Source organism: Parasteatoda tepidariorum, chromosome 3, assembly GCF_043381705.1.
Source record: "Parasteatoda tepidariorum isolate YZ-2023 chromosome 3, CAS_Ptep_4.0, whole genome shotgun sequence".
NCBI lineage: Eukaryota > Metazoa > Arthropoda > Arachnida > Araneae > Theridiidae > Parasteatoda > Parasteatoda tepidariorum.
The window spans coordinates 8,070,656-8,087,178 of NC_092206.1; the positions used below are offsets into that span (position 1 = coordinate 8,070,656).

Below are 16,523 nucleotides of genomic sequence, written 5' to 3' on the forward strand. Positions count from 1 at the left end.
ATATATATATATATATATATATATATATTGCAGGTCGCAAATTAATATTTAGTCTCGGAGAAAACAAGTTAGAGTTTAAGGAGTTCAACCTCAAATTAAACCTTTTTTAAGTTTTATTGCATTTGCTTTCTCTACTGTAATGTAGAACGTATAATTTTTTTAATAAGGACTCGAAAAATGCATATTAAGAATGGCCTTTAAGGAACACCTTGCATAGCGGAAAATGCTTTTAAAAAATGCTTAAAAAAATTTACATTCTCCACAACAATTTATATTGTCCATTCTACAGTTTGTCACTTTGCGAAACATTAATACTTTGTACGCAGCGTCGTTTAATCGAAACTCTTTAAATATTAGAAGATGACCTCGCTATTTTTCCGACATCTATAAATAAGTAGAAATATTTATGGTAAGTTTCTTTCTTTTTTTTAAAAAATCTCATTTTATCCGAGGTAAGTGATGTTCTGTCTATTCTGCAGTGTCTCAGGGGATAGAGCGTTCACCTCACAATGGACATTTTGCTAATGTTTTCAGATGCATGTTTCCTTCATTTAATAAAAATTTTGGGTGCCTCATTTTTAGAAAACATCCATCTATATATTTCTGGAAATATTTATAAAAAAATAATTTTTGTTAAATACGCACTTAAATATGGTAAAGAAAAGGTTTTATTTGTACCATGAGTATTGAGTATTGAGATGTAATGAGTATTGAGATATGAGTATATTTGTAAGTGAGTATATATTGAAATTTAGGCTAGTTATTTTCGAAAAACACTCACGTATGTCTTCAAATAATCTCAGAAAATTTTAAAGCTAATCTTATTTTGGATCCAATTACACAAAGTCAAGAGCATGTGGATCGCTAATAAAAGCGAGTTTTTAATATTTTTTTGCGCCATAACAATCATTCGCAACGAATATGTTATGAATGTGTTTTTCGAGCGGAATAAAAATGTTTTAATATATTGGCTAATATTATTCTCCTTATTTTCAAACAATATCCATTTAAATGTAAAATCCACACAAAAAATGTCCATAAGATATTCATAAAATTCATTAGAATTCCGTGGTATCTTAAATATCAAAAGTTGACCTCGATTTATGGCATTTTTCTGTGCTTTATAATAATGCGTGAAGTCTGTGTTAAACCTCTAAATGGTCTGATGAATTTCATAATTTAAAATTTCCGAATTGTATCCTTTACAATTACGGAATGACTTGAAGTAGGGCCAAAAAAAATATGTGTAAGGAAGAAAGCCTAAAATGATTATTAGTATACTAGAAGAAAGAAAGCAAAAAATTATTATAAATATATTCTCGAAGAAAGAAAGAAAGAGAAAAAGGATTATTAATATACTAGAAGAAAAAAAGAAAGTCAAAAAGGATTATTAATATACTAGAAGAAAAAAAGAAAGTCAAAAGGGATTATTAATATACCAGAAGAAAAAAAGAAAGCCAAAAAGGATTATTAATATACTAGAAGAGAAAAAGAAAGTCAAAAAGGATTATTAATATACCAGAAGAAGAAAAGAAAGTAAAAAAGAATTATTAATATACTAGAAGAAAAAAAGAAAGCCAAAAGGGATTATTAATATAATAGAAGAAAAAAAGAAAGCCAAAAAGGACTAGTAATATACTAGAAGAAAAAAAGAAAGAAAGTCAAAAATTATTATTAATATATCAGAAGAAAGTAAGAAAGAAATCCAAAAGAGATTATTAATATACTAGCCGCTTATAAGAAATTAAAGAGATTTTTAATATACTAGCCAGCGACCATCTAGGTAACCTTTCAAAATGATCTTGTTCAGCCTAAACTTTAATGTTAATCAAGCAGAATGCACAGTCCAACTGTATTTAAATATTCTAAATTTTTAGCAACTCCTCCAATTTTAACACCTTAATTAATTTTAAAGTATATATTAACCAAATTTTTTTTTATCTTCGATCTGTTGCCCGCCCTCACGGAAGTACTTTTATTATAATTTCAATTATTTTCAAGAGATGTCCGTGTCAAACTTTTCTATGTAAAGAATTTTAGTAAATCCGTCCCGCCATTAAATCGCATAGGACATTTCAGCATAGTAGCAGGAGAGGTATTAAAATCTCTGTCGAGACATAAGGTAGAAAACTCATCCCGATTCTGTACTACTTCCTCACGCACCTCTCTAGTCGCAATTTAAGAAACGTATAATACATATGTAATTGATCGAAAAAGACTATCTCCGTCAGCGATAATTGATATAACAGTATGCGGCATCATAGCACCTTTTGCGCGTTTATGAAACCGTAGTTGAACAGTCGACCTAATTTTTGGGTTTACCGCTGCTAATGTTCAACTCCGTAGCCTTGTAATTTTGAACCCAATCCAAAAGACAAGGGAACTCCTGGATCGAGTATTGGGAGAAATTTACCTTCAAGGAGGACTTTTTGATGGAACCAACCTGCATTAGCGTTACATGGAGAGGAAGACCACGAGAACCTCCTACGGTTAACCTGACGGCAAGGGGACTGTAACCCATGATCCGTCTACCACTGAGGATATTTCACGTCAGCACTGTGGTCGGTGCAAGTTGGATGTGGAATTCGTATCGACCAGCCATTTACGGGATTTGAACGCGGTTCACCTCATTGGAAGGCGAATGCTCTATCCCTTGAGCCATCACGGTTCGACCTTTCAATTTTTGAAATTTCTATATCTATTTTAGAAAGGATGAAAAATAAATCTAAATAATTACTTCGTAAAAATGCTTTTTTTTCCATAACTATTTACGTCAAATATTTATTTAGAATATAAAAATTATTCTAAAAAATATTGAACACATTATTGCTGAACAAGTGAAAACAGCTGCCTCAAAAAATTCTTAATTTGTCATTTCCAAATCACATATTAAGGCCATTGCACATCTGTAAAAGGGAGCTATAACCTCTGTAGCGCAAAATTAACGGTTGCCACCAGCCCCAAGGCGATTAAATATAGAAAATAATTTTTAAAAATTGTGTTTGTTAATCGCCATTTTTTCCCCCGAAAATGTGCACTATGTTCTAAAACACGTGACTTCAATTTCTCATGTTATTCATTACACGGGAAAACTATAATCATCCCTAGAGAGTATCAGGTTATTTTACTCTGTTTAAAATTTTATTGGAACTGAATTTGATTCTTAAAATATTTCATTAGAGTTCAAGTTAAATTCACATGAATTTTTTAAAACCTGATGCATAGCATTGTAATTTAATTAATATAATTTCATCATTATGATTACAATTATTTCAGATTTATTATGTAAGGTCTGATATAAATCTGTTTATCCTAAAGTTATAATCTAATATAATTTCATTAGTATGATTACAACTATGTCGGATTTATTTTGTAAGGCCTGTTTTTGTAATTCTGTTTATTAGTAAGTTATATTTTAATATATTGAAGAAATTACACTGCGCAAACCAATTGAAAGATATTGAGGTTGAGGGTTAATCTTGCACCTGGACAATTGTTTGAATGTTTGATACATTTTCGACAGACGTAGTAAACTATAAAAATGCGTTTTAGTGAGCATTTGGGTACAAAAGGAAAAAAACAAACACAATTTGTGCATATGAGAGAATCAAACAAACAAAAAAAGGTGTTTCCTTAAAAGAAAATCGTTTTTAGTAAGGGGTATACATTCCCCGGACGGCCAGCAACGTTGAATACCTTTGACACATCAAGTCAATGAGATTATTAATGAAAGGTTGGGGTATTCTGTCCCACTCCTCCAGAAACGTTCTTTCCAGTTCTAGGAGAGTTTGTGGGGGTGGTAGGCTCCCAGCAATTCATCTGCCTAGAATGTTCCAAACATCTTTGATGGGGTTCATGTCCGGAGAATACGCTGGCCAATCCATTCGAATGATTCCTTCCTCCAAAAGAAAATTATTCATAAGTTAGCATATGTGGCCTGAAATTGTCGTCCATTAACATGAAGTCATCTCCAACTGCTGTAGCGTAAGGGGCTACAATAAGTTTCAGAATCTCATTCCTATATCGGTGACTGGTCAGAGCTCCATTTTGAATGGAGTTCGGTGCGCCCATCATTGGATATGCCAGCATAGACCATCATTTCCCCACCGCCAAATCTTATACTTTCGTGTACGAAATCAGGATTGTTTTTAGTGCCACGTTCCCTCCAGATTAAAATACGCTTACTATCAGGATGAACAGAGCTCGTCAGAGAAAATAATATTACGCCATTCATTTCTCCTCCAGTCCACGTGCTCTATCGCCCACTCCCTGCGAACGCGACAGTGTCTTGCTGTTAATGTGACACACACCATTGGTCGGCGAGCATACAGACCTAGAGCGTGAAGGCGTTTTCGGACAGTTTGTGTCGAAACTGTGGTGCCAGTAGCCGAGAGAAGGTGTTGTTGAAAAAGAGTGGCATTTATATTTCGATGTCTCCGAGCCGTTAGCGTTAAATAACGGTTTTTATTGGGCGTTATTGCATGCCTACGCCCTTGCTCAGATCTTCGGCTTGCATTTCCAGTCTCTAAAAAACTATTCCAGATCTTGGAAATCACACATCATTCTTTTCCGCTTTGTCTTACACTTTGTGAAACTCCAATGGCTTCAGCTACTTCGGCTTGTGTTTGGCTCAACCACCAACCGGCCAACAACTCTCCAAGCTTCTGATTCGGTTAAATGACTTCGTTGAGACACCGCACTCATCGAAATAACGCGATAACTGAATGTCGATCATTCTTTTCCGCTTAGTCTAACATTAAGTTGAAAGCTAAATCAAACTCTTTGCCACTAAAGGGTCGTCTTTGACATCGAACTCAAAATTTGCATACTTCAAAGTTTGAAAATAAGAAAAATTTGCATTTGTGACTATCTTCCATTTTATGCATCAACAAAAAATGCTTATACCGTTATTTTATACAAGACTTAAACATCCTTTAATTGTTTTGAGTAGTGTAAATTCTATTATAATTGGTAAAATCATGTTCTAATATAGTTTCCTCATTGTGATTACAATTATTTCAGATTTATTTTGTATGGCCTGTTTATATAAATTTGTTTACTAGAAAATTAAATTTTAATATGATTAAATGAAACTATATTCCAATATAATTAATTAAACTGTATTCTAATATAGTTGAAGAAATTATATTCTTATCAAATTTTATCATTTTGATTAGAATTTGACTTTGTAGCTAATAAACTTTATGCTGTTTATAAACATCAATTCTAGGTTGCATTATGGTTCTATTCAAGCTACAACCCAATTTTAATAGTTGAAAAAATTATATACAATACTTAAGTTTCACATAAACCTTCTTGGAGGGGTTCATTTAAGAAATGAAACTTGCAGTGTTAACCATATTTTGAAAAAAACTTCCAAAGAAATGCTTTATATTAATAATATCAATAGTTTTTAAGACCACATGCTTACGAAAGTGACCGCTAATAAAAATGCGACTGGTCGGAAATAAAATCGTCTTAATTTTTTTTGTTGCTATAAACCCACAATTAACCTTTTTTTTCGATTCTGTGATCACTATAGCTCAAAATTTGATGACACGATTTTTTTTGTTGCGTTTTGGCTATTTGTTTCGCTTTTAGGGCATTTTTTCACATGGACCTTTTGGAACGTTTTTGAAATTTTAGAGCAACTTTAAAGTTTGTGGGGTTATTCTTTTTTCCCATTTTTATTATTAATATTTTTTTTCGATCATTTTTATTACATTAAATGCAAGACATAAAGAAAATGTTCAGGAGTCAATATATTTTTCTTTATTTTTGTTTCGTTTGTTATTTCAGCATGCAATATTTATTTTCAACTTCAGTGAACGTATGTTTTGCATTGCTTTTTATATTTTGACCAAAATAAAAACAGTATTAAAGAGAAAAAACATTATTTTAGTACAATAGTTCTATATAAAAATAGGGCATTTTGCATTTTTAGGACATTTTTTGTATTTTCAGGGGAATTTTTCAAGTTATTAAGGGTATTTTCAGATCATCAAAATCAAGACTCTAGTGAACACTGTTTCTTACTTTCAAACTCCTAATGAGTGTTAAGCAAATCATTCGCTTAATTACAACTGTTGAATGTTTGTCTCATTTGTGTTATATCAGCCTATTTTCAGACCAAATCTCATTAAAATCTACCCAGTAGTTTTGGATTTAGTCGACTTACTCTAAAAATTATTTAGATTTTATACAAAAGCACATGTATACTGAAAAACTTAGTATACCCTTTGTTAATAAAATAGGCGTCTAAAGATCACGTGATTTCGCTGCTCTCTACACTCCCCCTCTCCGTTACCATGATCACGGTAAATCTTGCTTTTTTTTCCTCCATGAACGTATTCAATAAGAAGCTGAAATGAACTTGTGTAGAGAAAAACAAAATTTGTTGAAACCAGGGTAAGTGAGGGGGAAAACGTGCAGAGTGGAGAAATCCTTAAGGCTTTTATTAATAAAAAGTATAGGAAGTTTTTTCTTATCCTTGAGACGGCTATCTATTAATAAATAGTAAAGCAAGCAAGAGGCATTATATAAGTAGTTCAACGCAAATCTGATATTTAATTTTAGGTGCATTAAAATAACTTACCCCCTATCCACCGAAATCGTTCGTTGTAATTGATATCTTCACTTCGCTTCTGCTTCAATGCTAAATAAATAAAATATAAACATAAATTGATTTGTTTTTCATTTTGTTTGAAACAAATTATGAATTACTTTAGATATAAACAATCAAAATAATATTGTTCCCGAGTTGCTTTTGATTAAGGATTGTATCTTCACCTTGTAGTGTTTGACCGCTTTGGCAGGTGCTCTTTAATTAATTAAAAAATTAATTTATTAATAAATTAATTTATTAGTAAATTCATTAATTAAAAAATTAATTTATTAAAAAATTAATTTATCAATAACATTTGAAAATTAATCCATGTCAGGAGTATATTCAGAAAGGGATTAAAGACCCGCAGTCTATTTCTGAAATAATTTTCATAAATTCTCCGATCTGTTCCATTTGTATAAATGAGTCAGAAATAATGCAGTTGTCTGTTGTTGCCCGATCGTTTCGGAACACGTAATTAACATCAATAAAATTCAAATAACATCAATAAACGCAAATAATATCTATAATACACGACAGATAATTTCAATGGAAAAAAGCATTTCTTAATTTCAGAAACTGTTCAACAAAAAAAAGTTTTTTATTGAAATTATATAATTGCATTTTGAAAAACAATGAAGGAAAAAGAATTCGGAGAAATTGAAATGATTTTGAAAATTAAGTAAATAAAAATGTGGTAGGCAAAAGACGTGCCACAATTTTTCAGTTCATAAAAATTTATTTTATTTTTTCAGCGCAAAAACTCGACAATCCTCAAATTCTCAGATTCAAAGACTTCTTACCGATTAAATTACTCGCTCATTTATAGATTCATTTTCTTTTTTCCATTGGTCTTTTCTTCTTTATTCATTCGCAATATCAAAATTTATTTTAAAAAAATGGTTTCCATAACAACGTGAAACTATAACCTTATATTTAAAATCAAAAGTAAATAACCTTAGAAAATAAACTGATTAAATAAACTGAAAGTAAACTGACTAAGATGAAAATATAATAATAAACTGACTAAGATGAAAATAAACTGAAAAAACACGTGAATATATCAAGAAAACGACCGACCGACCGACCGACCGAAACGAGTTTTCAGAAGAAGAAAAAATAATACGAAAGAAGTTTAAATACCTTAAATCTCTTTAAAAATTGAAGTTAGAATTTTTTTTTGTCAAAAAATATATTTAATTAAATTAAAGAGTATAACAGGTGTTCAGGTAAATAGGCATCCAATTTTGGGTTTACGACTACTAATGTTTAACTACGTAGCCTAGTAATTTTGAATCCAATCCAGAAGACAAAGAAACGGTTGAATCAAGTACTGGATGAAATTTGCCTTCGTGGTGGAACTAACCAGCGTTTGCGTTACATGGAGAGGAAGACAACGAGAATCTCCAGCGGTTAGCCTGACGGTAAGGGGACTCTAACTCGTGATTCGTCAACGACTGAGGATAGTTTAAGGCAGCACTGTGATCGGTGCGAGCCGGGTGTGGAATTCGTATCAACCAGCCATCGCTGGGATTAGAACCTGGTTCATCTCATTGAAAGGCGAATGCTCAATCTTCTCAGCCATCTTAGCTCACCATACCATTATTGAAGCAAATTATGATTGATTTATATAGATAAGATATAATTTCTCCGCCCCTGCTCTAAAATTGGGTAATTGGGAATAAGTTTCAGCTTAGGGACCAGGCAGTCCTTTAGTGGCATTAGGACTGCAGACGATTTTCTTTCTTATAAATATTTTAAAGATTACATAAGTGATAGCTCTCATAAAAAAAAGTTTTCTTCTCGTTCTTTAATATTTAATTACTTTTTATTCGTTACATCAGATAAACTCAATGAACAGCATGAGCATGACAGCATTGGCGGATTACGTAACAAAATTTGCATTTCTAAAGTTTTTGCGAATCCAAGAATTAATTTCATTTATAGTATATGATTTCGAACATTTTTCGTATGGGCTCTGTGCGCCATAGTCGCGACACTCATTTTTTATAGTCATGATTTTAAAACGTGAATCTATAAAGCATAATAATTTAAAATCATTTGTAACAGAAATAAAAAAAAGTTATGTATAAAAAGGCGAAATTAATATAGAAATAGTACTGATTCGCATGGGAGAAATGCAAAAAATTGTCTAACTCTTATTGAAGCCAATGATGATTGATTAAATTTGTCATTAGGTAATGCTTTAACTACAAAATAGCTATTTTAAATCGCAAAATTAATGGATAAAAGGTACTTATTCTTCAAGGAGCATCAGGAAAAATCGTCGTACTATTATTGACTACAATCAGGCTTAATTAATTTTATTAAAGTGTACAAAATGAAAAAAAAATTATCTGTGTACCTTAATTAATAGTGTGTAGTAAAAATAAAAGTTAATGTAAAAATGGTACTAATTCGTTTAAGGGAAACGTTTAAAAATCCAATTATATAGGAGTCAATGATGCTGAATTAATTTTGGTAATAAATACTAATTGAAATAAAAAAATAGACTATAAACTATTAAGCGAAATTAATAGAGAAATGGTATTAAATCCTTTAAGAAAAACGTAAAACAACGCCGTATTATTATTATCATCGCGATTAATGCGATTTTGGTAATAAATAACAATTGAAATTAAAAACAATCTTTGTTAAAAGCAATATTAATGGAGAAATGTTACGAATCCGTTTAAGAGAAGCTTAAAAAATTCATTATTGACGACAATGATGCTTAAATAATTTTAGTAATAAGTACCGACTAAAATAAAAAATGCTATATACTCCAAGTACTAAAAAGCTAAATTAGTAGAGAAATGGAATTAATTCGTTTTGGAGAAATGCAAAATATTGCAATATTATTATAGACGCCAATGATGCTTAATTAATTAAATCCATACTTGTATTATGGTAATTGGTACACTTTTAATGGGTAGCAAAGGTACAAATATGTGTACAATGAATTATATTTGTATTTATATATTTTGCTAATAAAAACCGCACGAATACTGGAAAACTTTAAAATAAGTACTGTGAACAGAGATTTATGCGGTTTCTCTCAAAGGGGATAAGTACCGGGGAAAATTCCCACGACTGTGGCGAATTTTGACTATAATGAGTTGGCTTCGAGCAAAAGCATCATGCCAAATGATTCTGAATACAGTTAATCTTTATTTTGACGGGATGAACTACTGAATAAAGTACTCTTCTACTCTCAATTTGATAACGTAAAGCCACCAAGAAGTACAAAATGCAATTATAAATTTAAAAAAGGGAATTATTTTAGCTATATTAATTGTTTTGGTACAAGTCTACAAGTCTTTCAGTTTTGTGAAGGATTTCGTTCAGTACTGATATATTGATTGCTTTTTTTCCCACCAGGTACGAAGAATGGGTATTCAGCTAGTTTTAAATAAATATACAACAATATGATTAAATGTTTTACTTGAAAACTTTCTTTATTACTTAAAAGTTAGTTTTCTAAAAGAAGTGTTTATTTCCCGTGATAGCAATATGTCATGAACAATGAAGCTATGACATCTTAGTTAATTACAATGAAAAAAGTGCCCTTATATTTAATATTTAAAGAAAATAATGCACACATTGTATTCTGATAATTACCACTTTGGTTTAAAATAACTAAGAATACTTTCATACATTCAAATACGAGCATACTTTCGATTTGAACTGGTTTTATATTCTTCATGCNATGGGTAGCAAAGGTACAAATATGAGTACAATGAATTATATTTGTATATTTTACTAATAAAAACCGCACGAATACAGGAAAACTTTAAAATAAGTACTGTGAACAGAGATTTATGTGATTTCTCTTAAAGGGGATAAGTACCGGAGAAAATTCCCACGACTGTGGCGAATTTTGACTATAATGAGTTGGCTTCGAGCAAAAGCATCATGCCAAATGATTCTGAATACAGTTAATCTTTATTTTGACGGGATGAACTACTAAAGAAAGTACTCTACTACTCTCAATTTGATATCGTAAAGCCACAAAAAAGTACAAAATGCAATTATAAATTTATAAAATTTTAATTATTTTAGCTATATTAATTGTGTTGGTAAAAGTTTTTCAGTTTTGTGAAGGATTTCGTTCAGTGCTGATATATTGATTGCTTTTTTTCCACCACGTACGACAACCAAGTAAAATAAAGTTTTCCAAGTAAAACCAAAAAAATTTTCAAGTAAAACTATGTTTTACTTGAAAACTTTCTTTACTACTTGAAAGTCAGTTTTCTTAAATAAATGTTTAGTTTAAGTGTTAGAACTATGTCTTAAACAATGAAGCTATGACATCTTAGTTAATTACAATGAAAAAAGTGCCCTTATATTTAATATTTAAAGAAAATAATGCACACATTGTATTCTGATAATTACCACTTTGGTTTAAAATAACTAAGAATACTTTCATACATTCAAATACGAGCATACTTTCGATTTGAACTGGTTTTACATTCTTCAAGCTAACATATTGGACTGAGTAAAAAGCGATAGCCATTTTTTAAAAATATTCCAAAATCATGTACTATTTATATAAAGCTGAGTCAATGATATATGTCCCCTTTTGTTCGATGACTTTATTCCATCATTCGGTGAGCTTTATCATTCTTCATCGTAGAAAGGCCTATCTTTATTTGCGAAAAATGAACAGCCTCATCTGAACTTAACGTTATTTCATGCAAACAGTCTTGCAGAATGCGAAATATTTGGAAATCTGACAACACAAGGTCAGGCGAGTAAGGTGGTTAGGGCAACACATCCCATCCAAGTTCCAATAAATTTTGACGAATATTTATTGGAACTTAGTCGTAATCTCATGGTCGAAATGGAACACTACTTTTTTACGATTGACGAGTTCAGTACGTTTCTTCAGCTTCTTTGAAACTGTTCAATTGCCAACACACATCTGAATTGATTGTTTCGTTCATTGGTTGGAGCTCATAAGACACCACCCCTCTTCAATTCCATCACATTGAGAACAAAACCTGCCTGTAATGAAGTTCTGGTTTTGAAGTCGTTGATGGCGAATCTTCATCACTCGATCAAAACCGTTTACGCACCATATTGTTGTAAATAATCCACTTCTCATTACTAGTTATCATTCGTTTCAATAAAGGGTTGTTTTTTTCACTCTTCAGGAGCATATCGTGGTTGTTTATTCGTGCCGCCAAATGAACTTCTTTGAATGGAACCCCAATTTAGAACTTGCTTACGTATCCCAGTTTTATTAGATGGACGTGAACACTTTTTTGTCTGATCATTAATGCCCCTGCTATTCATCATGCATAACGTGGGTTTGACTAGATCACTGTCTTTATTTTATCATCATCAATCCGGGTATAGTTCGCTCACCAGGAGTTGGCACTTGGCTCCGCCTCCACCGCGTTGTATCCGACGATACTATTTCGCTATTTTTGGGAGAAGATATGAACAATCCTGAACAAGGTTGCTATTTGGCGATCGTATGACAAAAATATTTATTTTGTAATCTTTATGTGCATTTTTAAACATTAAATATTTCATAAATATGATGATATTTCTCTCTTTTGAGTGAATAGTTTGCCCTTTTTAAAACATTTTGCTAGGAAAACAGCTGTTTTTAAATTTAAACTATATTTAATTAGCTGGAGTAACGAAAGGTATAATAGCAAATGATAAGACGAAGTTAGTAACTGAAAGAAGAATTCACTATTTGCGTTTGGAGCGCATTAAGGGTTGTCTCATTTTCAAGCGCGGAGATATTTCTCCCCTTAATCTCGCGCTGAAATGAACTCTTCGTCCGAGAAGGTGGCGCCAAGTGACAACTCCTGGTGAACGAACTATAGGCCTTTCTGATCGAGGAGCATTTTAAAATCATAACCACAAGCTAAGAATTTCCTGAATTAGTTTCGGCATTGACACTCTTGTATGGAATCGCCATCGTAAGCATTAAGCCTGACTCGCGTTTTTTCCTTTAAAGAAGTAAAGTAATAAAATATGGCGAATATAAGCACATTAATCTCCCATGTTCAATCTGTTGTCAAATCCCCACAGTCAACAAATAATCTCAAGTTGTTCTTTACAATGAAGCTTCAATTGTCCGCTATCAATGACGTAATTACTACTATTGCAAATGCTTCGAGTATTTCAAAAACTGCACTATTGCCATCTGTTGCAGAAGAAAAAGCTCAATGACTTTTTTCTCAACTTTATATAGGTTGAAACTAATATCAGGCTGTTACGGTAAAAACCCAAAGTGTGGTATATTTTAGGATTTACTAGTAAAGCTTAGCTTCTACCAAAGTGGTAAAAAACCTGATGTATGCGTTGATGTGATCCCATTTCGGTCTTCTACAAAGAAGTTTACATAGCACTCCATATCAAGTAGTTACCATACCACTCGGCAAATACTAAAGTTACTTCCACCTAAATTCGTTGGAGAGTTACGACATATTGTAACATTCTCTCTTTGGTCGGGAGCCAAAATTTACCGAAACAAAACAAAAGAAAAACTTAAAACGGAGTTATCGATAAGGTATTTTTGCTTAGCGGAATCTCATATTCTTTTCCTTTGCTTTTAAAATTATTCTAAACAGTTCAAAGTATTTTCTATGAGCAAATACAAAATTAAAAATTATTTATTTTATGAAATAATTGGATTTTAAAAATTATGGAAGTGCCTTTATAAGTTTTAAAATCTAATTATTAGGTTTTATGAATTACTTGTCCGTTTTATCAAGTTATTTATGTTGTTATTTGCCGAATAAATCATTAATTTTCTGAGAAATTATTAGTTCTGTCCTTCAGAAATTATTTCTAGGAGAAAATTTTGCAAACCAACTAAAAATAAGTTATATTTTTCTTTTTAAAGAGCTTAATTTGTACATAGCAATTTTCTATACTTTGGAGTAGTTTCTTGTCTTTTGGCTGAGGAAAAAAACGAATCGTAAAGTAGCTAAATATTGATACCATAGTAACTATTGGGTACTTGCAATTCACAAAGAAGATCAAACATACCCACACATGTGACCTATGACGTCAGTACCAACTGATCCTTTGGAAGGAAAATGGCGTGTTAAAGATGAGATAAACTTCTCCACAGAAGTTAAAGTAAAGTTAATTAAACACAACGCTGTATCGCACATCGAATTAGTTGAAATATAATTCTTTCTCGTCTACATCTTTTACTTAACTTAGATTTGCTATTTGTTTATGAATGTTATTGTAACAACGATAAATGTTTGTTTTGTGTACCTAACAACTTCGATGCATAATTATTTTGTTTATGTTCCACATGACTTCGCGCCTGTCTTAAGTTTGAAAGATAAAATGAAAGAATTGAAATCTTTGCGAAAGAATATATTATGTGTCACTTAAGAGAATTGATACTTGCGGTCTTGGCTTACTCGAAATAGAATGAAAAGAATAGTTGCTAACGTAAACAAATGCCACGCTTCAACAACCAATCAGAATCGAAACGCCCACACTACGTCACTTGTAGGTATCTCATTCCGAAATAGTTACTGTTTATTCATTTTCCAATCATAATTAATTATGACGATTTGTCACTGGTTTTGTTTATGGTCTTTATTTATCAATTTGTTGTTATGTCCTTTAAGTTTAGATTTTTTTATGGCTGAAATATTACATTTTACTGGATAGTGTATATTCTTACTGAATTGTAAATTGGTTTTTTAATGATTATTTATACTACCTGATTTTAATGCCTATTTTTTATGCTTGAAAACAAATATGCTGTTTTTTGAAAAGTTCATTACTCATGCATTGTTGATTAAAAAGGTGAGTTACGTTACCTTGAGTTTATATTGAAAATAAATGTTTAGATTTAGTAAGTGGGTCATTCCAATACTAAAACACAGCTTTAGAGTCCGACACTTTCTCTCTTATTATATTTCTTACAATTTCGAACCAAAACAAAATAATAAATTAAAAAGAAAACAAAAGAACAAACATTAAATAATAAATTTCAGATTTTTTTTCCTCTGATATGATTCTGAAACTTTGAATTACTTTGCTTTTTTCTGTTCTAATCGGGTTATAAAAAACTGTATCATGAAAAATGCTTTATGTCAGCAACTTATATAGCTTTTTTCATTATATTTCTTGTATGTAATATGATTTTTTAGTCATAATTCAGGGTTCTTAGTATCTTCCAGTGTTCATAAATATCATTCCTCGCTTTTACTTTTTCCTTCCTTTAAAATTCGATATTAATATTTTCATCTCTTTTAAATAAAGTTTATATGTCGCTGAAACTTGTCTCCTGTGTTACCTCTACTTTATTTTTAAATTCAAACTAGAATTACTTATAAAAAGTTGGCAACGGTAGCCACACATGCACTCCTATGTTCTTCGTGTTATTTTTAGCTATATAGTTTCGTCAAGCTATAAACATAACCCCAGTGCCATATGGGCTCATTTAACGCCCATTTTGAAAGTGGTTAAGAAAACTGATCCTAAGATTGACTCTCTTCATTTTTTTTTTGTCTTCCACTCAATATAGACAGAAATTTACCAGATTTATTTATTTAGACAAAGGCTTTTTAATTGGTTTCATGCGAGGCACATGGTGCGGGCATGGAAAAGAGGCAGCTGATGGAATCGGTGGAATTTTAAAGCGAATAGCAAATAGAATTGTGGCATGTGATACAGACATAACAGATGTACACCAGTTTATACATTGTGTGCGTGAATCCACTGAAATAAAGTTAATCTACATAACTGAAGAAGAAATTGAAGCGATTTCTGAAACACTTCTTGAAAAGATTCCTATGCTGAAAGGGACAAGATCCTTATACCAGATTAATTGTAGAAAAAGAGAAGTATCAACGCTGCATGTTGATTCAACAATGTCTGACTGTCAAATAGTTTTAATTTGGAAATTTACTCCTTTCCAAAATTCAATACAATTTAGTGATAGGAATTTCACAGATTTTAAAGATGTTCTTACTAGTGACATTATTATTATTATTTTATTTTATTTTTCCAATTTTGCAATCTGTATTTAAAAAAGAACAGGAAGAAAAATAGTTAAATACTGCGGAAGAATTTTATGAATTTAGACAAATTTTACAAATTTGACTTCTTGTTTATGAAATCAGAGTAGTATGATCATGATTCATTAAATAATATTAATAAATAAGATTAATAAATCAATAATTCAATAAATTAATCAATAAATTAATAATTAAATAAATAAGATTCATTAAAATTGAAATTAAGATGTGAACCTTTTTTATCTGCTTCGTTTCTGTTATCAATACATATCATGAAATATAATGCTGTTCTATGCGTATTTTTTTTCAGAGCAATTCGAGCAAAGAAGTTAATTTTGCAGATACAAGACACAACATGTAAATAAGATGCTAATTGGGTTGAATCTGGACCCCCAATTTTAATATTTTTGATTATTATTTATTTATTTTTTTTTGAATTGACACTTTATAAGGAAATATACATCCAACAAATTTCATTCATTTTTAAATGTCAATTTAAAGTTTTTTTTCCTACCTTTGATTAGTGCAACCATCTAATGTAATGATAACTTCAGAAATATAAAAAAATACCAATGAAGGTCTTTGCTTACATAGTTATTAGCAATATTCAAGGATGGAAGCCAGCACTGGGAAGCTATTTTCCTGCATAAGTTCATTTTATTGATCTTTTTTCCTAGTCTGTTTATGTTAAAGTTGTTTTTACTGCCACCTGAACAAACCAAACACGCCTGCCATTGGCCTCTTTCGAATTAAGTCAGGAAGTTGCGCCTTTCCTTTGACAATAAGATAGCACCGTAAGGGTGAAAGTACGCCTTATCTCAAAAACTCACGGATAGATAGCAGAACTACTCATTCGCGGGCCACTTTCTTCATTTAGACATAGATCTGAAAGGGGAAAGATATTT

The 16,523-nt window shown here is 31.2% G+C and overlaps 1 protein-coding gene across 1 annotated transcript in view; it reads right to left on the bottom strand.

Annotated features, from left to right (window-relative positions):
• The window catches only part of LOC107456259 (dual oxidase maturation factor 2), a 90,750-nt gene that overhangs the window by 71,283 nt on the left and 2,944 nt on the right, over positions 1-16,523 (bottom strand). Inside the window, exon 2 of the mRNA XM_043041977.2 lies at positions 6,596-6,655. The gene's annotated coding sequence lies outside the window, so the exon portion shown is untranslated. The remainder of the gene's footprint in view (positions 1-6,595; positions 6,656-16,523) is intronic.